This window comes from Pleurodeles waltl, chromosome 2_1 (genome assembly GCF_031143425.1).
Source record: "Pleurodeles waltl isolate 20211129_DDA chromosome 2_1, aPleWal1.hap1.20221129, whole genome shotgun sequence".
In the NCBI taxonomy this organism is placed as follows: Eukaryota; Metazoa; Chordata; class Amphibia; order Caudata; family Salamandridae; genus Pleurodeles; species Pleurodeles waltl.
The window spans coordinates 205,252,114-205,278,021 of record NC_090438.1 but is presented as its reverse complement, the minus strand read 5'-3'; positions in this window follow the sequence as shown (position 1 = coordinate 205,278,021).

The following is a 25,908-nucleotide window of genomic DNA, read 5'->3' as shown; positions in this document are numbered from 1 at the left end:
CCCCCTCCTAAGGTACACAAACACAAGCACTCAGACACCCAACAGCCATCCACCTCACAACAGCATCCAGCCCATGCACCTGCACTCAAACACAGCAGACACCTCCAAAAATCACTCCCTCTTCTTCCACTCCCAAACCTTCACCCACTTCCCACCCCAGTGTCCCTAAGAAGCTTTTCCTCTCCGTCGCTGACCTCTTCCCTACCCCTCACCCCGTCCTTCACGTCGAGCCAGGGTGGTCACAACCCAGGCTAGTACCTCAGCCACCCAGTCCACAGCCACAGTAGTGTCGATAGCTACTGCAGGTGGGAGAGGCTCCAGGAAACCAACCATCAGCACTGACAGTGTGCCTGCACCAGATGCCAAGGGCAAGGAGGCACCACCAGCTGCCAAGGGAAAGAACAAGGAGGCACCACCAGCTGCCAAGGGAAAGGACAAGGAAGCACCACCAACTGCCAAGGGGAAGGACAAGGAGGCACCACCAGCTGCCAAGGGGAAGGGCAAGGAGGCTCCAACAGCTGCCAAGCGGAAGGGCAAGGAGGGACACCAGCTGCCAAGGGGAAGAGCAAAGGGCCTGCACCTGCAGGCAGGATGGACAGAAGGCCTGGTGCTGGGACTGATTCTGAGCCCCCACAACCATCCATGGTGTGTCAGCCGTTCGAGGCTGCAGGGGAAGGGCTGGAGCCTGCCCCCACCACTGGTTTCCCCAACACCAGCACGGCCACCTGCACCACTGCCAGCAGCAGCAGCCACAGTGGGCAGCCATCCGAGGCTGCAGGGGAAGGGCTGGAGTCTCCCCCCACCACAGGCAGCCCTGACACTTGCATCCCACCACTGATAGCCCCGACACCAGCACTGCCACCACTGAGCAGCTGTCACCGCTGGCGGGCAGTGTGTAGTCCTACCTCCATGGGCTGTAGTGCATCCTGGCCCCTGCAAATCCTGTGGGTCTGACACCCAGGTAAGAGACTGTGACCTTGCACTCCCCATGATCTGCATAACAGGGCACAATGCCCCCTCCAGAACCAGTGGAAGAAGCCATCCACTCAACCCCTCCTTGTCAGGATGAAGCACACTGGGCACAAAGTCCCCTCCAGAACCAGTGGAAGAAGCAATCCACTTAAGAGACTGTGGCTTTGCGCTCCCCAGGACCAAGCAGTGGGCAAACCACCTATTTGAGAGACTGTCTCCCCAGGATCAAGCACAAGGCATGTAGCCCCCTCCAGGACCAGTGGTGTTGCACTGTCTTCCGGCTGAGGTGTCCCCTGTTCCCTGTCCCCTTGAGGTCCCTGTGTATTTTCGACCTGATGCCCCTGCAGTGGTCTTTCCGTGTTGTTGCAGGAGTCAAGTGGGGCCTTGGCCTATGTGGCCCACGTGAGGACTGGGCAGAGTCCCTCTATTTGTATATATGTATATACTATTTTGATTTTGAATCACGATTTCCTTGTACTATATCTTATTACACTCACTTTAATCAATTCCTTTTGACCTTGCATTATTCCTGAGGGGTACGAGGTGTATATGTAATGTTACTGCATCTGTTTGTGTTTATGGTGTTGGAGGTGGGGGTGCTGCGTGTTGCATATGCGTGTCACTCTCTTTTTCCTCCCCCAATCCTTGTGTGCTAGGCGGCAGTACTCACCGTGGTCATCTTCACCGGCGTTGCTGTTCGTAAGAGGAGGTATACAATCATGAGAAATATGTGCAACTCGGGCTCCATGGCGTCGTGGTTCTTCCTTGAGTCTCCAGAGGTGAGTCCTTTGCCTTCTGTGTACTGTTTCCGCCTTGCTTTTGATGTCGTTGGTACCACCCCAGAAAAAGTGGTGGAGAGGCCTGTTGTAATACAGTGGGAGGTACATTTTCTTCTGCCTGGCTGTTGTCGGTTACCGCTGTGGTCATAATTCAATTTTTTTTACCACCGGCCTGTTGGCGGTATTACCGCCGCTTTATTACCGACCGCCAGGGTTGTAATGAAGGCCCTAATTACTAAGGAAAAATGTTATAAGAAATCAAAAATGGTTAATATTATTAAAAAGAGCAAGAAATCAAGCATTAGGGAAAGATAACCTTGCCTTACCTTAGGGTATCCCAAGTGTCCTCTTAGTGCCTAATTCCTGGAAAAGGGCACTGGTAACTGTCAACTGGGCACCACCACCGTTTAACACCTAATTAATTAATGAAAAAGGAAAACTCATATTGACCCTTCGCATGGATCTTAAATATGTAAAAGGAATCAGAGACTTGTATAAACCATATTATTTACAGAGTGTGATTCAAAAAGACCCTTGGGAACAGGGAATGACTCCATGGGGAGCACTTTGTGTACCTGCGTTTGCCTGTATCGGAAGTCACACGCAATAGCAGTAGCATGCTATACACATCTTTGATGGCACCTTGACTGAACATAGAAGGTAGGTGTACCTCCGAGCTACTTTATTGGATTTTCGTTCCTGCTACGTAATATGTTGCAGACTGAACACAATTATATTTTCCATACAGGCAGGCAAAGGTACATGAGCTACACAACCTTCCCACTTCTTACGATTTACTATGGAAATGGGTTGTTTTTCCTGTTGCTTTACTTTTCTTTCAGGTTGGACTATCTCACAATTGTCTTGTTACAGTGTGGGGGTGTATTTTATTAGGCTTGTAGTGGGTGTCAATTTGCTTTGATAATTGTTGAAGTGTATTCCAAATGGATGTGTGTTAAGTTTCTAAGATAAATTACCACAGGTGCCACTATTGAGAGTTGTAAGTAGACTTTTTCAGAAGAGGGTGTACTGTCAATATTAATAACTGATGATGCCGTCCAAATTATCTCTCAAGAGATGCATCTGGTTTTGGGATTACCGACCATCGTACCTCACTTTACAATTCACAAGGCAATGATATGGTAGAGAGAACAAATCGTTTATTGAAAGGCATTAGTCAGATGGTAATTGCTAGTGGACAGGATATGAGAAAGTCGTGGACGACATGCTCTGGATGTATCATACTACTGTACAAGAAGCTTCTCACAAATCTCCTTTCAAAGTAATAAAGGAAAGAGTACCAAGTGCCAAGTTTGCGCCTTCTTGGATGAAGGATTGGGTGTTGCAAGGTAGTGGAAAGATTGAACCCTTAGAGGATAATGCTGTATGGATGAGTGGTGCAGTGAAAGTTGGTGAATGGGTAAAGGTCAACGCTGGCAGAGTATAAAAAGGGTTGCCTAAGTTTAGAGGCCCTTGAAAAGTTGAACAAGTTCATCAGTTCTAAATTCATTTGGAAAATGGAGAGCGATGGAATTGTTGGAGAGTTGCATTTTGTCAAAGAGGAGGGGAATGTACAAAAATGAAGATGAAGGATGTAGTAGTTTCACGATAATGAAGGATGCAGATTTTCAATCAATCAATCAATCAGGAATTTGTAAAGCGCACTACTCACCCGTGAGGGTCTCAAGGCCCTGAGGAGGGGAGAGGGGAGAAAGGGAGGGAGGTGCTGCTACTGGTCAAACAGCCAGGCCTTGAGAAGTTTCCTGAAGGTAAGGAGGTCTTTGGTCTGGTGCAGGTGGGTGGGAAGAGTGTTCCACATTTAGGCGGTGATGTGCGAGAATGATCTACCACTGGTTGTAGTTCTGCGGACGTGTGGGACGGTTGCGAGGGCAAGGTCGGCGGAGCAGAGATAACATGTTGGGGGAGAGTCATCTGTTGATGTATTCTGGTCCGGTGTTGTGCAGTGCCTTGTGAGCGTGGGTGAGGAGTTTGAAGGTGATCTTCTTGTTGACTGGATGCCAGTGCAGATATTTCAGGTGATCGATGATGTGGCAGTGGCAGAGGATGTCCAGGATGAGGTGAGCGGAGGCGTTGTGGAAGCGTTGCAGCCTCTTCTGAAGTTTGGCCATGGTTCCTACATAGAGGGCATTGCTGTAGTCCAGTTTCCCTCTTACGAGGCAGCTTTGCGCCGTAATCAAAAGCTCCTTTAACGCCACCACCCTCCCAGACTCCTGGAAGCACGCCGAAGTAACCGAACTCCTCAAAAAACCCAAAGCAGACCCGGATGACCTCACGAACTACCGGCCCCTTTCTTTTCTCCCCTTCCCCACCCAGATCGCTGAGAAGCTAGTGAACGCCCAACTGTCTCACTTCCTAGAGGAAAACAACGCACTCGTCACCTCCCAGTCTGGATTCCACAAGAACCACAGCACTGAGCCTGCCCTCATCGCCTGCACTGACGACATCAGAACCAGAGTCCACAAGGGCGAGACCATCGCACTGATCTCCTGGACCTCTCCGCAGCCTTCGACGCTGTTTGCCCCCAAATCCTCCATACATGCCTCTACGACGCAGGAATCCGACACAAGGCCTTGGACTGGCTCACCTCCTTCCTCGCCGAAAGAACCCAGAAAGACCGCCTCCCTCCCTTCCAGTCCCCAGAAACAAAGATCATCTGCGGGGTCCCTCAAGGGTCCTCCCTCAGCCCTACCATCTTCAACGTTTACATGGCTCCCTCGCCAACCTCCTCTGCCCTCACAGAATCACCATCATATCCTATGCAGACGACACCCAGTTTGTCATCTCCCTCACCAGGAACCCCACCACTGCCAAGACTAACCTCCACTCCGGAGCCCTCGACACCACCAAATGGATGACAGCAAGCCACCTCAAACTCAACTCCAACAAAACCGAAATCATCATCTTCGGCCCCAACAAGACAGTATGAGACAACTCCTGGTGTCCCACCGCCCTAGGACCACCCCAAACACCCTCCACCCACGCATGCAATCTCTGCATCATCTAGACTCATCTCTCTCCATGGCCCAGCAAATCAACTCTATAACTTCCTCCTGTTTCAACACCCTCTGCATGCTGCGAAAGACCTTCAAATGGATCCCCATAGAAACCAGGACGTCCGTCACCCATGCACTCATCAGCAGCAGACTAGACTACGGAAATGCCCTCTATGCTGGTACCACAGTCAATCTTCAGCAGAAACTCCAGCAGATCCAAAACGCATCCGCACGTCTCATCCTGAATCTCTTACACCATGAACACATCTCCACCCACCTCAGATCCTTTCACCGGCTACCCATCAGCAAAAGGATCATTTTCAAAGTCCTCATCCACGCTCACAAATCTCTCCACAACACTGGACCAGCCTACCTCAACAAAAGAGTGAACTTCCACACTCCCACTCGTCTCCTCCACTCTGCTGACCTCACCCTCGCCACAGTCCCCCGCATCCAGAGGATGGCAGATCCTTCTCCTACTTTGCCTCCAAGTCCTGGAACTCACTCCCCACCAACCTACGCAAGACCCAGGACCTCTTGACCTTCAGAAAACACCTCAAGACATGGCTTTTTGAATAGTAAATCGGCACCCCCTGTTTTTTTTGTTCCCCCCCACGGCGCCTTGAGACCCTCCCGGGTGAGTAGCATGCGCAATAAATTTTTTGATTGATTGGGTGACTGTTCTTCTGGTTTCGGTGGGTATCCATTTGCAGATCTTTCGGAGCATGCAGAGGGTGTTGAAGCAGAAGGAGGAGATGGCGTTGACTTGCTGGCTCATAGATAGTGAGGGGTCCAAGATGAATCCTAGGTTGCATGCGTGGTCGGTGGTAGTCAGAGTGGTTCTATGAGTGGCAGGCCACCAGGAGTCATCCCATGCGGAGGGGGTGGAGCTGAAGATGAGGACTTCTGTCTTGTCGGAATTGAGTTTGAGGCAACTTCTCTTCATCCATTCGGCAATGGCCTTCATTCCTTAGTGGAGGTTGGTCTTGGCGGAGTACTTGGTAAGGGAGAGGATCAGCTGGGTGTCGTGGGCATGTGAGATGATGTTGATATTGTGGGATCGGGCGATGTTAGCGAGCGGGCCATGTAGACGTTGAAGAGGGTCGGGTTGAGGGGCGAACCATGGGGTATGCCGCAGATGATTTGTGTGGCCTCCGAGTGGAATGGGGGGGAGGTGGACTCTCTGGGTTCTGCCGGTGAGAAAGGAGGTGACCCAGTCCATGGCTCCGTCGCGAATTCCATCATTGCTGAGGCGTGAGCGTAGGGTGTGGTGCAGACGGTGTCGAACGTGGCCGGGAGGTCCAGGAGGATGAGGGCTGTGGTTTCACCGCTGTCCAGTATGGTTCTGATGTTGTCTGTGGTGGTAATGAGGGCAGTTTTGGTGCTGTGGTTGCTGTGGAATGCAGATTGGGAAGGGTCCAGGATGTAGTTCCCCTCGAGGAAGTGGGTAAGTTGTTTGTTGACAGCCTTCTCAATTACTTTTGCTTGGAAGGGAGCAGGGAGAGAGGCCGAAAGTTCTGAGGTCCTTTGGGTCTGCTGTGGGTTTTTTGAGGAGGGCGTTGATCTCAGCGTGTTTCCAGCTCTCCTTGAAGGTGATGGCCTCTAAGGAGCTGTTGATGATCTTCCGTAGTTGGGGTGCGATGACGGAGCTTGCTTTGTTGAGGATGTGGTGAGGGCAGGGGTCTGATGGACAGCCGTAGTGGATGGTGTTCATGATTTCGATGGTGTTGTTGTCGTTGACGGGGGTCCAGGAGAGTAGGAGGTTTCTGGCATGCTTTTTGAGTTGTCTTCTGACTATGATTATAAGACGGACTCCGCATCTGAGGCAGAGGAGGAAGAGAGAGATTCTGGCAGTGAGATTTCTGTCCAAGAGGAGTCTTCTAATGAGGAAGACACTCTCAGTGCAGATGAAGGGCCTGTTTTCGAGGAGGACATCGATGTGCCAATGGTGCAGCAGCCAGCTGCAGCCAAACATGGAACAGCCACAGTTTCCTGCCTTTATTAGTCTACTAGGGTGTAGAGTAAATAAGGAAAACTTTTTGCCTGTCAATTTCTTTGAGTTGCTTATGAACAATGTATTTTTGGAAGAGATTGTTGAGCAGACTAATTTGTATGCAGAGCAGTATTTGAGGGACAACGCTGCCAGGCTTAGGCCTCAGTCTAGAGCTACCCATTGGATTCCCACAAATTTGATGAACAGATGAAAAAGTTCTTGGGTTTGACTTTTTTGATGGGGTTGATAAGGAAGCCATCACTGGCTTCTTATTGGTCTACTAGTCCCTTGATGGCAACGGCTATATTTCCTGCAACGATGACTCGTATTCAGTATTTGCTTCTTCTTCGGATGCTGCATTTTGTTGACAATGCTTTAGCCTTGCCACAAGATCACCCCGATTGTGACTGTCTTTTTAAGATTAGGCCTGTTTTCAGAGGTCTATGTGCCAGGCAAAGAAATAAGTGTGGACGAGTCTTGGGCCTGTTCAAGGGTCATTTGTTTTTTAGGCAGTACATTCCCAGCAACAGGGGATGGTATGGAATAAAATTGTATATGCTGTCTGAAAGTAGTACAGGATATGTTTATAATTTCTGGGTCTACACTGGTAGGAATTCCAGTATTGACCCCACTGGTTGTCCGCCCACTTTTGGACTTAGCGAGAAAATTGTGTGGGAACTTGGTAGACGACTGTTTAACAAAGGTCACCATTTGTATGTAGATAACTTCTACACTGGAGTTCAGTTGTTCAAGGAGTTTTTAAGAGTGGACGCTGATGCTTGTGGCACAATCCGCTTTAACCGGAAAGGCTATACAAGGGAGCTTGTCTGCAAAACACTTGAGAGGGGACAGTGCAGTGCAGTGCCTTGCGGAATGATGAGCTGCTAGCTCTGAAATTTATAAACAGGAGGGATGTGTACATGCTAACTACCATCCATGATGAGAGTACTTCACCTGTGGCTGTTTGGGGTCAAGTTGCTGAAGTGCGCAAACCTGTGTCCATTTTAGATTGCAATAAGCACCTGGGTGGTGTTGATAGAGTAGATCAGAGGTTGGAACCCTACACTGCTGTTCGTAAGTCTAGCAACTTTTAATGCTTTTGTTGTGTTTAAGGATTGTTCCCCTGAGTCAAGGATGACATTTGTTAAATTTCAGGAGTCAGAGCCTTGTTATGGTGGATCATGCAAGAGTTCCTAGAGTAGCAGTTGTGGAGGATGTGGCTAGATTGAAATATCACCACTTTCCTGATCAGATTCCTCCCACTCCCAAAAAAGACTTTGCCGCTAAGAAATGTAGAGTCTGTGCCCAAAGAGGTCTCCGGAGGGAAAGCCGATGTATTGGCCAGACGGTTCCTCAAAGCCTGGGCTGTGTGTGGCAGGCTGTTTCAGGAGTTACCACTCACAGAAGAATTACTGGGAACTACTGTGAGCGTAAACTGCCATTTTATATTTTTATATATTCAGTTTCACTGTTGGCATTACTGTCATGTATTCAGTTAGAGCTTTTGTGTTTGTAGTTTTGTACTTATAATTAGTGGTTTCCTTGTTGTTTAAAAACAAAAAAAAAGTGATGGCGGTGTGCATGGAGTGGCGCTTGGCTGGCTGTGTGTGTGGAGTGGCGCTTGGCTAGTAGTGTGCGTGGAGTGAGGCTTGGCTGCCAGGGTTAGTGGAGTGGCGCTTGGTTGGCGGTGTGTGTGAAGTGTCACTTGGCTGGCGGTGTGTGTAGAGTGCTGCATGGGTGGCGGTGTGTGTGGAGTGGCACTTGGCTGGTGGTGTGCGTGGAGTGGCGCTTGGCTTGCGGTCTGTGTGAAGCAGCGCTTGGCAGGGAGTGTGTGTGGAGTGGCACTTGGCTGGCGGTGCCAGCCACATGCAAGACACCACACTCCCATCAGCTGGTGCGATTGCTGTATCAGGCATGTGGGCATATGAAAGTGATAGGCCCTTGAGTGGCGATGTCTGTTGATGCGAATGTTGTAATGTGCTGGGTCCGTGGCTGGCGGCGTGAATGGTCTTGTGCATGTCAAATATGAAAGTTGTGTGAATGGACTGTAAAGCGGTTGGTGGCTTGTCGTGACTTTACAGCTCATGAGCTGTGAGCCACTGGTTCAGTTTTTTGGCCTTTCTGTTATTAACAATGCATTTAATTTTTGTGAAATCCCTTGGTAATAAAATTTTATTTACTGAACCATCACTCACCCTCGTGCCACATCCAACTAGTGTGTGTGGTAAAAATGACAAAACCTGCTCCGCTGTAATTAGGCATTGCAGCACACCCGTGACATGCTAGGTGTCTGGGGTGGAACCCCGATGATGAAGCATGCCACCAACTTGGTTGGTGGGTGAGGGGTCTTTTTAACATAACATAAGTACATTTCTTTTCACAATTTTAGTGTTTGGATCATCATAGAAGTACATGGACACATCAAAATGATCTATTACAAAACTACCTGTGTTTGGGGGGGTTACCTACATTTTTGGTCCCAGGTGCAGCCTTCATCTAGGGAAACCTGCCAAACCCAGACATTTTTTAAAACTAAACACCCCAAGGAGTCCACGGAGGTGTGGCTTGCGTGGATCCCCAACATTTTCTTACCCAGACTCCTCTGCAAACCTCAAAATGTGCTTAAAAAAGCATATTTTCTTCACTTTTCTCTGTAGGACCACTGCTCCAGCACAAATTTCCTACCACCCAGCATTCCCCCCAGTCTCCCAAGTAAAATGATACCTCACTTGTGTCGGTCACCAAAGCAGAGTCAGCCTAAAGTTGTATAAAAGAAAAATATGTGCTTATCAACTCGCTGGGCTATCCCCTCAATCTCTTCAGGTTTTTGGTCTTTTTTCCGTTGCAGGCACCTGGGCCACCCACACAAGTGAGATATAACTTTTATCGAGAGACTTAGGGGAACGCTGGTTGGAAGGAAATTTGTGGCTCCTCTCAGATTCCAGAACTTTCTGTCACTGAAATGTGAGGAAAAGGTGTTATTTGCCAAATTTTGAGGTTTGCAAAGGATTCTTGATAACAGAACTTGGTGAGAGCCCCACAAGTCACCCCATCTTGGATTCCCCTTGTGGTCTAGTTTTGAAAAATGCACAGGTTCTGTAGGTTTCCCTAGGTGCCGGCTGAGCTAGAGGCCAAAATCCACAGCTAGGCATTTTGCACATAGACAGTTCTGATTTCTTTGGGAAAATTTGATGTGTCCACGTTGTGTTTTGGGGCATTTCCTGTCGCGGGCACTCGGCCTACCCACACAAGTGTGGTACTATTTTTATTAAGAGACTTGGTGGAACACTGGGTAGGAGCAACTTTGTGGCTCCTCTCAGATTCCAGAACTCCTCTAGGTGTCTAGTTTAAAAAAATGCACAGGTTTGGTAGGTTTTCCTAGGTGCCGGCTGAGCCAGAGGCCAAAATGCACAGCTAGGCACTTTACAAAAAAACAGGTCCGATTTCATTAGAAAAATGTGATGTGTCTATGTTGTGTTTTGGGGCATTTCCTGTCGCGGGCACTAGGCCTACCGACACAAGTGAGGTACCATTTTTATCGGGAGACTTGGGGGAACACTGGGTAGGAGGAAATTTGTGGCTTCTCTAAGATTCCAGAACTTTCTGTCACCGAAATGTGAGGAAAATATTTTTGCCAAATTTTGAGGTTTGCAAAGGATTCTGGGTAACAGAACTTGGTGAGAGCCCCACAAGTCACACCGTCTTGGATTCCCCTAGGTGTCTAGTTTTAAAAAATGCACAGATTGGCAGCCATCCATGAGAGGCAATTGGTTGAGAAGGTAGGTGAAAGGAATCTTTGGATTAAAAGTCACTTCCTGATTTGATTTGAATAACAAAAATGTCAAAAAGATGAAATTTTTCAAAGCGTTAAAGAGTGTCTTAAGGCGAGATACGTACATTAGAACAAGTGTAGGTGAGGCTACACTGCCAGAAGGTACATCAGCTTACATTGTAATGGAAGAGAAGGGTGTTGTGCCGTGTCTTTGGCTAAAGCAATGGTGCAAATTGACTGAGAAGGATGGGAACTTAGTTGGTGATTCCAACCTTGGCGGGCGGCGGTAGCCGCCCGCCAGGCGGGAACCGCCAAGCGGCCGCCATGCGGCCAAAACAACGCTGCCCCCATTCCAACATTCCCGCTGGGCCGGCGGGCGCTAACCATGTTAGCGCCCGTCGGCCCAGCGGGAATGAGGCCGCAACACAGGAGCCGGCGGTGTTGCGGCCGTGCGACGGGTGCAGTTGCACCCGCCGCGCGGGGCCCTGTTAGGGGGCCCCTGCACTGCCCATGCCAGTGGCATGGGCAGTGCAGGGGCTGTCAGGGGCCCCAGGACACCCCTTACCGCCAGCCTCTTCCTGGCGGTGTAAACCGCCAGAAACAGGCTGGCGGTAAGGGGGTCATAATCACCAGGGCAGCGCTGCTTGCAGCGCTGCCCTGGCGGATTATCACCGCCGGGGGAAAATCGGCGGGACACCGCCGACCCCGGCGGTGCGACTGCGGCTTTACCACCGCGGTCAGAATGGGAAATGAAGCACCACCAGCCTGTTGGAGGTGCTTCCGTCATTCTTGCCCTGGCGGTGTCAGAATGACCCCCTTAGTGTTTCCTACAAATGGGAATATCAATCTGAGAGTTTTGGAGAATTTAAGGATGGTGCTATATGAATCGAAGCCCCTTCCGAGACCAGCACAGTTTGAGGCACTAGCGATTTGGGAGCTAATAGCCAGACAGCAACAGCAACAAAAATTAGGGGGGAGAATGGGAAAGGCAGAAAAGACTTTAGCAGAGGCTAGGTGGGACAGTGCTCAGAGAGTTTGGAGGATGGAGAATTTGCACAGAATTAAGGGCCAGATGTAGGAAGATTCCGAATTGCGACCCGGAAATTGCGAGTCACAATTCGGAATGGTGGATGGTATCCCTCACACCATCTGCGACTCGCAAGGGGGTGACAAAGGCCCACCTCATAAATAATCATGAGTTGGGTCGCAATTTGCGACGCTCTTGTGAGTGACGGCCCTCACAGGGATGGTGGCCTGCTGCGGAGAGCAGACCACCATGTCTGTGACTGCTTTTTAATAAAGCAGTTTTTTTTTTGTAATGCAGTCCATAGGACCACTGCCTGCTCTGAAAAAATGTTTGCAGTGTCATTCTCAACGGGGAAGGGGTCCCATGGCGACCCCTTCCCTTTTGAGAATGGGTTACCACCCATTACAAAGGGTGCAAACTGTGATTCGTTTGCGACTGCGTTTGCGGTCACAAAGCAATCCTGCATTGCACTGCGACTCGCAATTATGAAGGGAACACCCCTTCCTAATTGCGACTTGCAAACCTGTTTTGCGATTCGGTAACCAGGTTACTGAATCGCAAAACCAGATCTGTGCATTGCAAAGTGCATTTTGCATGTCGCAGCAAAACTGCTTAGTACATCTGGCCCTATGTTGTTTCTGGCAATTACGCAGGACAATGAGAAGGAAGGAAGGAAAGCTACTGGGAAAACTAACAGAAGTCCGTCCGAACGTAGGGAGGCTAGAAATTATTCAACAGTGGAGGAGGAATCAGATGATGATCAGTTTATTATGCAGTTATTGAGAAATCGCCCACCACCATATACAGCACATGAGAGTGGTCCAAGTACCAGTGCTGATCCGACATCCCGACACAATGGGACAAGGAGTCCAATGCAGGTTAATGCCAGCCTGAAACAGAATGCGATGCAAAGTGGTTTTAATGTGCCTACTACTCCTGTAGTGCAAAATCAGATGCAACCACCACAGGTTCAGAGAATTTATCCTGATGTGCCCATTATGGAAACGACTTTGAACTTAATGGTGCCAACGGAACAGGTTTACCAGAGACTGATGTTGGTTTGGACTGAACCAACTCCCCTTTTACTGCCTCAAGTGCAGACACAGGTAATGCCAAGATTTACACCAGTAACAGGGACACAGTCAGATATGACTCTGATAATGAATCAGAATATGAGAGTTAATCTCCCACAGAGCGTAAATGCCAGAACAGCCCCAGATGCTATATCGCTACCTATTACTGTTGGTCCAGCCGTGCCCTTATTTGCGCAGAAGAAAACTATTGTATATGAACAGGGAGCAATGTCACAGAGTATAATGAGGGGAGTTCATAATAAAGATGATTGAATAGTTTCTCCTGAGGGACAGACTTTTGACGGATCAAGATCACTGCTAGACCTTAGTCCATTTGCATGCACTTCCATACACTATGGTAGGGCCAAATGTTAGCCAGAGTTTGAAATTATTGACACCGCAGACCCCAAATGCAGTTTCTCAGCAGGTGCCATCAGTCCAAGCAAGAAACATTTTGTTGCAAGGTTTGACAGCTCAGCAGTTGACTGAGAATACCTCACAAAGTGCTCCTAAGGGAGAGTAGTATTTGAATTGTGCTAGGCTTAGGATTTAAGTGGGTGAACTCATTGAGGGAACTATGGGTGTGAATAGGTTAGAATCCTACAGAGGCAGAATTCAGATATTGGTGCCGATGATTACGAGAGAAGTGAGCAATGTGCATCAGAACCTAGAAGACTTGGCAGAGAAGTACGGCATATAAATAGAGAAAACAAAGCATTTGAAAATGAGTTGCAGATTAGATTTTGAGTCTAAAGATTTTGAACACATGAGCTCTGCCTGATTGGAGGCACACCTTAGGGAATTGCTTCAAAGTGCTCAGACCTGGAGAGCATTAGACAAATGGGAAGGCAGATGGGTAAAGAAGAGAGACAAAAGAAAAAGGGAATCTTTGGAGCTGACTGCACATGTGCAGCAGGATAAAGATCCAGTATAAATTGTACCAATGAAAGAGATTCCAGGAGGGAATTCTGTTCATGTCCCATGGAGCAGAAGTGATTGTCATTTACAAATGATTATCCAAAATTTAGATAGAAGCCAGTAGAGTGGTATCAGCAGACAGACAAGTTCATGAAACTTGCAAAATGTCTATGTGAAGATTTGAACACATTACTGGAGTTAGTAGTTCCAAATGATTTGTAAACTGAATGTAAGAGGAGTGTACATTGGCCCACACGTGAACCAGAGAGAGACAAGAATACAGGTGCACAATCTCCTGAGGTAATGAAATATTACTAAAAGGTGAATGAGTTCTTGAAAACACGAATTTCACCCAAGAATATTGATTGGCAGAGGATTGATAGGACAGCTCAGGAAGCAAAGGAGTCAATACATGCGTATTATGAGAGATTGTTGCAGGCGTTCAAGCATTACAGTGCTACAGAAACAATTGAGGTGAAAGGCATGCTCCATTTTGTGTTCAGATTTGTGGAAGAGACATTTAATTTGCTGACAAGCAAAGCTGAATGATGAGGTGGTAAAGTATGTGAAATACTGTAGCTATGAGATTGAGTTGAAGCAGAAAAAGTTGAAAGAGAAGGCGATGGTGATGCAGATTAGAGCAGCTCAAATAAGGGTGCAAGGGAATTTCCTGTAATAGTTGCTGCAGCAGCAGCAGGGAAACATGATGTTTCAGCTCCAAGAAGAGGTAGAGGCTGTGGAGGAAATATGACTCGAGGTCCTGACTTAGGTACTGTAGGGGTTCAGAATGATGTGCAGGGAATGAAGAAATATTGCCATGTCATGTTTGCGAAACCATTGGACATGGAAACGGGAGTGTACGATGATGGTGCAAGAAGGTGTAGTTCAGCAGAGTAATGACATCAAGTCATTCCAGAATGTGAGAGGATCGAGAGTGAGAGGTCCTAATCCAAATTTTCAGAATAATGTGAGTCAAATGCAAACTTTCCGACCCATGCAACAGGTGCAAATGCCACATCTGCAAATGACACAGTTGCAACCAATGCAACAGCAGGTTCCAGTGGTACCTAGACAGCAAACTCAAATACCTCAGGCCCGATGGAAAGCAACAGATGATGCTTTATCAACAGGTCACATGTCAGAGGCTTAACCAAACTAGTAACACAGTGCACCAATTCCCCTTACACAGAGAGAATGAAATAACTGATGATTGGACGAGTGACAGTTCGGATGAGGAGCCTTGTGTGCTTGCAACCTCCTTAGAAGTAGATCAAAGAGGACCCTATGTGAAGGGGAAGGTTATGGGTCACAGAGTTTCATTCTTGGTTGACACAGGAGCTACACACTTTTCAGTGAGAAGTGCAGAAGTTCCAAATTTGCCCCTTTCAGTTAGAACAGTAAAGGTTGTGGGAGTAGCGAACCAGTATTTGATAAACCTTATACCGATCCAGTTCAAGTTGAGATTGGCAGCTTTCAGGGATTGCACAAATTCGTAGTCTGCGATTCAAGTCCGGAATCCCTACTGGGAAGAGACTTGCTGTGTAAAATGAAGTGCTTGGTTACTTGTTCAAATGAGGGGATTGAGATTCAGACGAATAGTGATGATGAAGTTGACCAAGCCCCAGAGACAGAGTGTGAAATTACAGTTTAGGAATACCCTCTGATTGAATTTTTCCCGATGTTCACAGTAAAGGAGCTTCATCCTGATTTGCAGGGAACGGTTAAAGAGAAAATATGAGATCTGACAGGAAAAGAAGTAGGTTTGATAAAGAGAGTTGAGACAGTTAAATTTACTGTGAAGCCGAGTGCAGTTTTTCCTCAACTTCCACAGTACCACATGCCGCAAAACGTCCTTATGAAGGTTGCCCAGATAATTGCAGACTTTGGAAAGCACTGGGTTTTGAAGGAAGTATTGAGCAGTCCATCTAATTTACTGATAATGGGTTTGCAGAAACCTTGTGGGAAGGTCTGAATTGTTCAGGATTTGAGAAAAATACTACCAGATTGTGGTCAAATGTTGTCCCATGGTGCCAACTCCAGCTGTGATAATGTTTCAGATTCCATGTGATGCCAAGTGGTTCACTGTCATCGATTTGTCACAAGCCTTCTTTTCTGTACCTCTTCATGAGGATAGTCAATTTCTCTTTTGTTTCATATTTCTGGATCAAGTTTATTGCTGGTGCAGAATTCCTCAAGGGTTTTCAGTCACCTTCCATATTTAATCAGATCTTGAAAAACAATTTGGATACATTGGAATTGCCTTTCTAATCGACCATGGTGCAGTACATTGATGACTTGCTGATTGCATCCAAAACAAGGTACGAGTGCAAGTATGATACAATTGTCCTGTTGACCCATCTGGGAAGGAATGGTCACAAAGGGGGTCATTCCGACCCTGGCGGTCATGGACCGCCAGGGCCGCGGACTGCGGATGCACCGCCAACAGGCTGGCGGTGCATCCAGGCCAATTCTGACCGTGGCGGTAAAGCCGCGGTCAGAAAAGGGAAACCGGCGGTTTCCCGACGGTTTTCCCCTGGCCTGAGGAATCCTGAGGAATCCTCCATGGCGGCGCTGCAGGCAGCGCCGCCATGGGGATTCCGACCCCCTTACCGCCAGCCTGGTTCTGGCGGTTTTGACCGCCAGAACCTGGCTGGCGGTAACGGGTGTCGTGGGGCCCCTGGGGGCCCCTGCAGTGCCCATGCCAATGGCATGGGCACTGCAGGGGCCCCCTAACAGGGCCCCACCAAGATTTTCAGTGTCTGCATAGTTTCATAACTGCACCCGTCGCACCCTTTCCACTCCGCCGGCTCCATTCGGAGCCGGCATATTCGTGGAAGGGGGTTCCCCGCTGGGCGGGCGGGCGGCCTTCTGGCGGTAGCCCGCCCGCTCAGCGGGAAACTCAGAATTACTGCAGCGGTCTTTTGACCGCACAGCGGTATTCTGACGGCGGTACTTTGGCGGGCGGCATCCGCCGCCCGCCAAAGTCAGAATGACCCCCAAAGTGTCCTTGCTTAAATTGCAATATTGTCAAAACGTGGTGAAATATTTGGGTCACCTGATTGAGAAGGGATCAAGAAAGATATCCAGAGAAAGGATTGCAACCATATTGCAGATAAACCCCCGACCACATAGAGAGATGTTTGGATGTTTTTAGGGATGGTAGGCTATTGTCAGCAATGGATTCCCAATTTTTCAGTCATTTCGAGACCATTGCAAAAGCTGACTCATAAGGAAGACACTGATCCTTTTGTGTTAGACCAGGCTGGATTGAAAACATTCACTGAATTGAGACAGAGGCTATGCAAGACTGCAGCATTGGGTATACCTGATTACACAAAACCTTTCACATTGTTTTGTCATGAGTGTGATGCATTTTCTTGTCTGTCTTGACACAGGTCCATGGAGGTTTAAACCACCCATTAGCATATTTTTCAGCTACTTTGGATCAAGTTGCAGCAGCCTTACCAGGTTGTTTGTGCACGGTTGCAGCAATTGGTTGAAGCCTTACACAGTGCGAAGGCAATGTGATGGGACATCCTCTGACTACACTGGTCCCTCACTCTATTGAGATTCTACTTACAAGGACGAAAACCCAATATTTGACTGCTGCAAGGTTGACCAGATATGAAACGAGTATTCTAGGGTCACCACATGTGTCATTGAAAAGATGTACAGTGCTGAACCTGGCAACCTTACTTCCAAAAGAAAATGTCGAAATTGAGCAAGTGAGCTGAGCATGACTGTCTTGAAGTAACTGATTTGTGCACAAAACTGAGACCTGACATTAGAGACACCCGATTGGAAGAAAATGACCACATTATCTTTGTTGATGGCTCTTGTCTGAGAGACAGTGCAGGGACACTGAGAGCAGGATATGCACAATTACCGGTATTTTAGATGCTTCTTGGCTTTGAGGAGTGTATTCTGCCCAAGTAGTGGAACTGGTAGCTCTTACTAGAGTGTGCCATGTTTCTGCTCAGCTAAAAGTTACCACCTATACGGATAGCCAGTATGGATTTGGAATAGTCCATGATTTTTGCCAGTTGTGGTCACAGAGAGGTTTCATGACCCCTTCTGGTTCACCAGTGAGAAATGGTGAGAGACTTAAAGAATTGTTACATGCTATTCAAATGCCTGAAAGGATTGCTGTGGTGAAATGCAGTGTATATCTGAAGTTGCAGGACTTTGTGTCATTGGGCAATGGATATGTGGACCAAGTCAGAAAGTTTTGCGCCTTGAACTGTATATCATTCAAAGACAAGTGAGAACTGTTATCGGAAGAGGATGAAACTTGTACAAGCTATGCATTGAAAGTAATTGACACCTTAGAGGAATTGAAAATGTTACAAAATAATGCTGACAGGGAGGAAAAACATTCATGGAGTAAAATGAAATGTGTGCAAAGACAATATGAATTGTGAGTTTCAGAAGAGGATCAATTGGGTTTGCCAAACAGTCTATTGTCTCAAATGGTGAGATACTATCATGGTCAAGCACATATTGGGAGGGATGCAATGATTCGATTGTTCAAACATGACTGGTTCGACCCAAGGTTTAGACAAGTTGCTGAAGCAGTTTACCATCATTGTGTCATTTGCCAACACCTAAATGCGGGAAAAGGGACAGTGATTAATTTGAGCCACATTGAAAGAGTGGGAGGTACATTCAGCAGAATACAGATGGATTTTATTGAGATACCTGTGTGTGGAGGTTTGAGATATGTGTTATATGTGTTTGTGATTGTTGGTGATTGTTTGTATCTTTAGTCACTGGAATAAAGCTTACCCCACACGAAGGAATGATAGTCTCACAGTAGTGAAACTACTGCTTGGGGAACTGATACCGCGTTTTGGGGTTCCGATCTCTTTAGAATGAGGTAGGGGAAGTCACTTCAACAATGAAGTAATTCAATTGCTGTGTGCAGTATTGAACATTGAACAGAAGTTGCATTGTAGTTACTGCCCTGAAGCATCAGGACTAGTGGAACAGATGAATGGTACCTTAAAGTCAAGAGTTGCAAAGATGTGTGCGTCCATGAATTTGAAATGGCCTGATGCATTGCCTTTAGTGTTGATGTCAATTATAAACACACCCGACAGGTAGACAGGGTTGTCGGCGCATGAAATCCTTATGGGCCAAGTCATGAGATTGCCAGCGGTGCCTGCAAATGCACTTGTCAACATTACAGATGATATGGTGTTGGACTACTCCAAAGGTCTGGCTGGTGTGGTTCACTCTTTCTCTCAGCAGGTGGAAGCCACCACACTGCCACTGATCCATGACTCAAGATACAATCTGAAACCTGGAGACTGGGTTGTGGTCTGGAAACACGTGAGGAAAACATGTTTGGAGCCTCGTTTGAAGGGACCGTATCTGGTAGTTCTGACAACTACTACAGCTGTGAAGGGCGCTGGAATTCCGAACTGGATTCATGCGAGTCACACAAAGAAAGTGGCATGATCATGATGAAGAAGAGTTGTTGAGAGTACCAACAACAGTGAAACAAGTCTCAGGACTGGAAAGAGAACAAAGGGGACCGGACTTGAGCACATTGAGGGCGGTTCAATCACTCCTATGAGAGATGAAGGAGAGGACTGCCAGGAGGGTGGCAGAGAGCCTCACAACTAAGGCAGCAGGAGAGCTTAGTCAGAGGACGGCTTTCCCAGAAGCAGAGGATCTTGAGAGACAAACAGAGCAATTGCCAGACCCAGAGGGGAAAGGAGTTGAGGTGGATCAAAGTCACTGTGATCTGACTCCTCCTGAATTGATTGCAGGTCCGTCAAGAGGAAACATCACAGAACAAGGAGTAGGTACAAGTTCGACTCTGAAGAGAACACTGGCAAAAAGTCCACTGAAAGAAGATATGTGGCCGGAGTTACAAGTAGAAAGAGGGAAAGAAGTGTTTGTTGAGACAACAATCGAGGAGGAAGTAGATACAACAAGGAAAGAAGACCTAAGTGAAGGAGAGTTGAATGATGATCGAAATTTTTAAAAAAAGAGAATAGCAAGTCGAAGATACGCAGGTCCCGAATGGGCGCATGAAACTACAAGTGAATGGCAGCAATAATTTTTGTCCTTCTGTTTTGATAGAGACATTCTGGGTCAGAATTTTGGCATTTGAAGAAAGCTGATGAATTGAACTGTTGGAACAATCTGAGAGATTTTTTGTTTTACAAAAAGAGACTGATGAAAGTCACCAGAAGAGACATTAATAACCTGATTTGACTTTGAAACCTGATTTTGACAAGCTGCTTATCGAATTTGACAAGGGATCCTGGAAGTGAGACTGAGAGCTGTCAATAACTGCTGAAAGAAGAGTTGCCTATTTTTGATTTTTACTGCAAGTTTTTCTAAATTGTCTTCTGCTTTTTGATTGTTTACAGATCATGTGTTACATTAGGCAACAGGGTAGGAACACTAAGGGGGCCATTCCGACCCCGGCGGGCAGCGGGCACCGCCCACCGGGCGGAGACCGTCAGAAGACCGCACCGCGGTCAAATGACCGCGGCGGTCATTCTGACTTTCCCGCTGGGCCGGCGGGCGACCGCCAGAAGGCCGCCCACCGGCCCAGCGGGAAAGACCCAGCAACGATGAAGCCGGCTCCGAATGGAGCCAGCGGAGTTGCTGGGGTGCGACGGGTGCAGTGGCACCCGTCGCGATTTTCAGTGTCTGCCAAGCAGACACTGAAAATCTTGCTGGGGCCCTGTTAGGGGGCCCCTGCACTGCCCATGCCAGTGGCATGGGCAGTGCAGGGGCCCCCAGGGGCCCCACGACACCCGTTCCCGCCAGCCTCTTCCTGGCGGTGTAAACCGCCAGGAACAGGCTGGCGGGAAGGGGGTCGGAATCCCCATGGTGCCGCTGCTTGCAGCGCCGCCATGGAGGATTCCTTTGGCCAGGGGAAAACCGGTGGGAAACCACCGGTTTCCCTTTTCTGACCGCGGCTTTACCGCCGCGGTCAGAATTGGCCAGGAAGCACCGCCAGCCTGTTGGCGGTGCTTCTGTGGTCGTTGGCCCTGGCGGTCAATGACCGCCAGGGTCAGAATGACCCCCTAAGTGCTGTAAATATATGAGTGTTGGTTTGGTAATTATGTGTGGGATATTGTTTGTGGTGTTGATTGTGGGTATGTCTGTCCTTGATAAGAGTAAAGCCAACCATACTACTGCTTTTGAGACAACTACTGCAATAACAGCAATAGAAAAGTTTAGGTTAGATGAGAAATATTTGCATGAGGATACTAATACGCAAGGACAACTTTCTTCTAATGTCTTCTATAGCTTGTTGATTGAGTATGCTGAGACGATGGATGCGAGGAATTGTTATGTGTGTACGCAGATTCCTTCTTCAGTTGAGGAAGGAGTTACTTATCACAGTTTGCCATTAACATATGAATACGTTGTAGCCTGCTACTAACAAGATTTTATAACCAGGAGTACATACAGTACTTTTATTCAAATTATGATGTTTTCGTTTGTTCCTATAATTAGGTGTTGGAATAGGGTAGCTAAGGATAATGACATATTAATAGCTAGAGGTTTCTTTGAGCCTACATTGACGTTTGACACAGCTTATGCACACAGGATTATCTGACATGCTTGCTTACACCTTTAGAGAAAAGCTTCTTAGATCACACAGATGACAGGAGAAAGGCATTGAAGGAGAAGTTAGGTAAAAGCTTAGAGAAAAGGACTTACAGGAATGATCATGCTTATAGTGCAATTAAAACGCAAAGGAAATTAGTTTAGATGCGCAACACATAGGGAAACTTTGTATGGACTGGCCCAAATCATGTACTGATACTTTCTTTGTGGGAACAAGTGAATGTAAGCATGTGTTTTTGTTTCAGAGTAAATAGGATTTTATTTTGAATTGACAGGACCCAGCGATTCCCAGAATTTATAATATCTGTGGTCCTAATGTTTATTACTGTCTTCCAAAAGGATGGTATGGGACATCTTATTTGGGGAAAGTTTTCCCAAAGATTTATCCAATGGATGATTTAAAGAACTTTCTGAAAGTGACTGGATTACATCATAAGAGACAAAGGAGGGAGTCCTCTTCTGATATAGTGGGAGATATATTTGGAGCAGTGATTCCTTCAGTGGGAGTCATTCTGAATTCGATAAAGATTCGAAAGTTGTCTACTATTGTGGATAACATACTGACAAATTTTTCAGCAGCCATACTCCTTTTAGGTACTGAGTTAGATGCTGATAGAGCTATGACTCTTCAGAATCGTCTTTCTTTAGACATTCTTTTAGCGAAGGATGGTGGAGTCTATAGAATTATTAATTCTAGGCATTGTTGTTCATATATTCCTGATAACAGTAGAGAAATTAGAGGCTTAATTACTAATCTGACTAATGAAAGTGCTGATTTGACAGTTTTGAAAGAACCAGGTGTTTGGGAAAAGGATGGGAAAGGTTTTGCTTCAATGGGAAATTGGCTCAGCAACATTGTGTAAATTATGCAAAAGAATTAAATTGAAAAGGTCAAAGAATAATCAGAGGAGGGAAATGTATAGGGAAGAAAATTCAAAAGGAAAACAAAAGTATGAAGGGATTGAATTGACAGAATTTTAGCTGATTCAAAAATGTGTGGGGGATAGTGTGATGACACATATAGGGCCAGATGTATCATTCTGCACAATAGCGATTACCTAATTGCGATTATTAACAAATCGCAATTAAGAAATCGTTATTGGAATGTGTGACACTCCAGGAGTTTCATACTGCGATTCGCAAGGGCTTGCAAATGGACCTACCTCATTAATATTCATGAGTTAGGTCGCAATTTGCGACCCATTGCGAATGGCTACAATCACAGGGATGGTGGCCTGCTGGGCTCAGCAGACCACCATGTCTGTGGTTGCTTTTCAATAAAGCAATATTTTTTTTTTCCTTAAATGAAAACGGGATGCCTTTAAAAATGAAAAATGACCACTGCCTGCTCTTAAAAAACGTTTTTGCATGCTTTCACAAAGGGGACCCCTTAGGGACCCCATTCCTTTTTGCAAAGGGGTTACCACCAATTTCAAATTGGTGGTAACTGTGATTGTTTTGCGACCGCATTCACAGTCACAAAACAATCATACATACCTCTGTGATTCGGTACTTGGAAGGGATACCCTTGACACGCCCCTTCCTAATACCAAATCTGTATGTAGTCCCAAATGCAATTTCCCATTCGGGAACAAGTTACTGAATGGCAAATTGGACTTGTTACATACCAAAATGCATTTTTGAGATCGCTAACGGCCTGTTGGGCCATTTGCGATTGCAAAAATGTTTGATACATCTGGCCCTTAGTCGTCAGAGGAGTGAGTGCTAGCGCAGGTATGAGTATTCACGTATTCTGAATAAGGGGTTTGTGTAGAAAATATAACAATGTATAAAAATAATGCACGCATTTGAAAATGTGATTACGAAGAGTGGCCGCCAATGTCCACGAAGTGTACTTATTAATATCCTAACATAGTGAAAAATTGAATATATGTTTGACTAATGTAGTAATATGTCATATTAAGGGTTGTAGTTTTATTAATTGTAGGGCTTAATTTAGCGAGTGTCTCAGCCTACTTGCCAGGCCTCATGTCAAAGCTGTATTTCTTAACATTTAAAAAATTGCTGTCCTAGAGAGTTAAACTGTGATTTTTATTGTATTGTTTAAATGTGCTCAAAGCGGAAGCTTTCACATGACAACCGACTGCTAGAAGATGCTGTTCTAGCTAATGTAACATTTTGTGTGTAATATGTGTGAGACTGACTTTCTCAGGAGGAGAACAATGGAGTAACTGACTGGAGTAGAAGCTGCAACAATATTGCTACCAGACAAGCCGGATGATGAGGACATTGCAGGGCAACCAATCAACGACATGTGAACAGAGTAATGGTAGAGTTCATAGATTTAGTTTTATTGGACAAAGAGTGAACATGCGATTAACTGACCAATAGGATTTGGGAAATCATTTTAGTAGTTTTGATTTAACGACACTGCACTGAGAAAAACCCAGCATTCTGCATTTTGCTATTACCGTCATTGCCCATTTTGCATCTTAACAAAAGATATGCTTAACTTTAATGCTTAAAGACTGCATTTTCTGAACTTTGATCCTGAATCCTGAATCCCTTGCTGATCGACTAATGTCCTAAGGATGAACACTTGACTCTGCTTGCTGACCCACATTCAGGATAGGTGTTATGAATTAGACTGTTGACTATCATGTGTACTTGCTTTTCCTTTCTAGTACCAACTGCACTGTTTTGATAGAGCCATAGTTAGATGTTTTTCCAAATTTGTGTTACTAAATTGTTTTGCATGAAGCCCAACATGCTGATGCTAATCTGATGTTAAAGATTCATACTACAGTAATAAAATTATGCTTATACTGGATTTCGCTGCTGAATTTGAATGTACATAATTACTTTGACGCAGTTGACTTTGCTATTAATTTGCACCATAACCTTAGAATGTGTTTTAGTTCAAGCTTTGATTAGATTACGTTTCTTCCGCCACTTTGAACAGCCAGTATTGTTTCTGTATGTATTTCATTTGATGTTGAGATTAATTTACATGACCTTAGCATTGTTATTCTAGGGAAAAATATATTCTAGCCTTTACTAAAAGGTGTGGTTATTTATTACAGAAAGGTAGTGGTAAGTGACAATCACTGACTCCATTGATTATTACTGTTATTGATTGTTGTTGATCATTGATATTGTGTATTGGTTATTGAATATGTGCCGGAGCTATGGTAAGAACATCTTAATTGGGAGTCAAAAGGTTCATCAACCTATTTGCGTCCCCTTGTAAGCTTCCTTATTAAGGTCAGATGCGCTAACAAAAGGCCAAACGAGACCAGATGTGCCTGGTGTGCCTTCAGATACACTGGCAAAGTGTTCCCTGCTGCAGTACCATTGGCTCGGCAGGCACTCTACATAAAAAGATTGTATGAAAACATGGCAATCTGTTGATTAATCTGGTGGAATTTAAACTAGCCTGAAAACAAAGTACAATGCTCCCTTTTGCACAACACCACCACGTTGGATTTTGGAGTAACATTAGCTCAACAATGCGACCACTATCCCGAGATGACATTCTGAATCAGGGTTGCATTACTACAATCACCAAATGTCACGCTCTTTACGTAGTTGAAGTCCCTCCTCTGCTTCTCAGTATTAATTATGTCTACCCCCGTGGCGTATGCTCAACTTTCATTCTAAATATTAGGGGACTGTTTTGCATGCGTTCAGATTAATTCAATCTTTTTTTCCTTTGGGAACAGCATTTCACCAATTTTCTCCTTCATTGTTTTGCAGATAAAATATATTAGCAAATAATTTTTAATGGCTTCTTTAGTCAGCATCTTGATTTACAAATATGTTTTGTTTACTTAGAATTGCCCAGGCGTTCTCAGGTTTTACCATCTGGTTTGACCTAAACTGAAAGATACAAACTCCTTTCTGTAGCTAATGTTTTTAAAAAACACAACATCTTTTTCCTGCCAGAGATATTTTCTTCTGCTATAAACACCATCTGTGCATTTTCATATCAGGAGTTTGTTTTAGCATGTATGGATTGTGAATCCTCTCTTCAGTAGCGAAACTGGTGCCTTTAGTTGATAATCAATTGTTTTAATGACACACAATGTTTTTTTAACAATTGTGAATGTTTCTTAATAACATTTATTATTGCATGATTTATCATAAAATAGGACCCCCATCCCTAGTCTAGCAGACATTCCTAGAGGGTACGAAAGGGGGAGGAACCTCCTACAAAAGTTATCCGAGCCACCCTCCCTGCCACAGAGGTCACTCTGAACACCTCCTCACGCCTCATCCTCGATGCCCACTGCCACAGCCACATCACTCCCCTTCTGAGAGACCTACACTGGCTCCCCATCAACAAAAGGATAACCTTCAAGCTCCTCACTCACGTACACAAGGCGCTCCACAACCCCGGTCCAGCCTACCTCAACAGATGACTCACATTCTACACCCCTTTCCCACCAAATCTGTTCAGCCGACCTCGCCACCGTCCCCCGCATCCGAAGAGCAACTACCAGAGGCAGATCATTCTCCCACCTCACCGCCAAGACCTGGAACACCCTTCCCCTTACGAGAGACCGAAGACCTGCTGACTTTCAGGAAGCAGCTCAAAACCGGGCTATTTGAGCAGTAGCAGCTCCTCCCTTCCCCCCCAGTGCCTTGAGACCCTCACGGGTGGTAGTGCGCTCTACAAATACACTGATTGATTGATTGATTGAAGGGTACATTGCTGTCTTTGACGGTACTGGCTGCTTTATCCCCATCAACAGTCCGCACAAGTAAGGCTCGTGGCAAGATGGCTTACAAGGCCTCTCC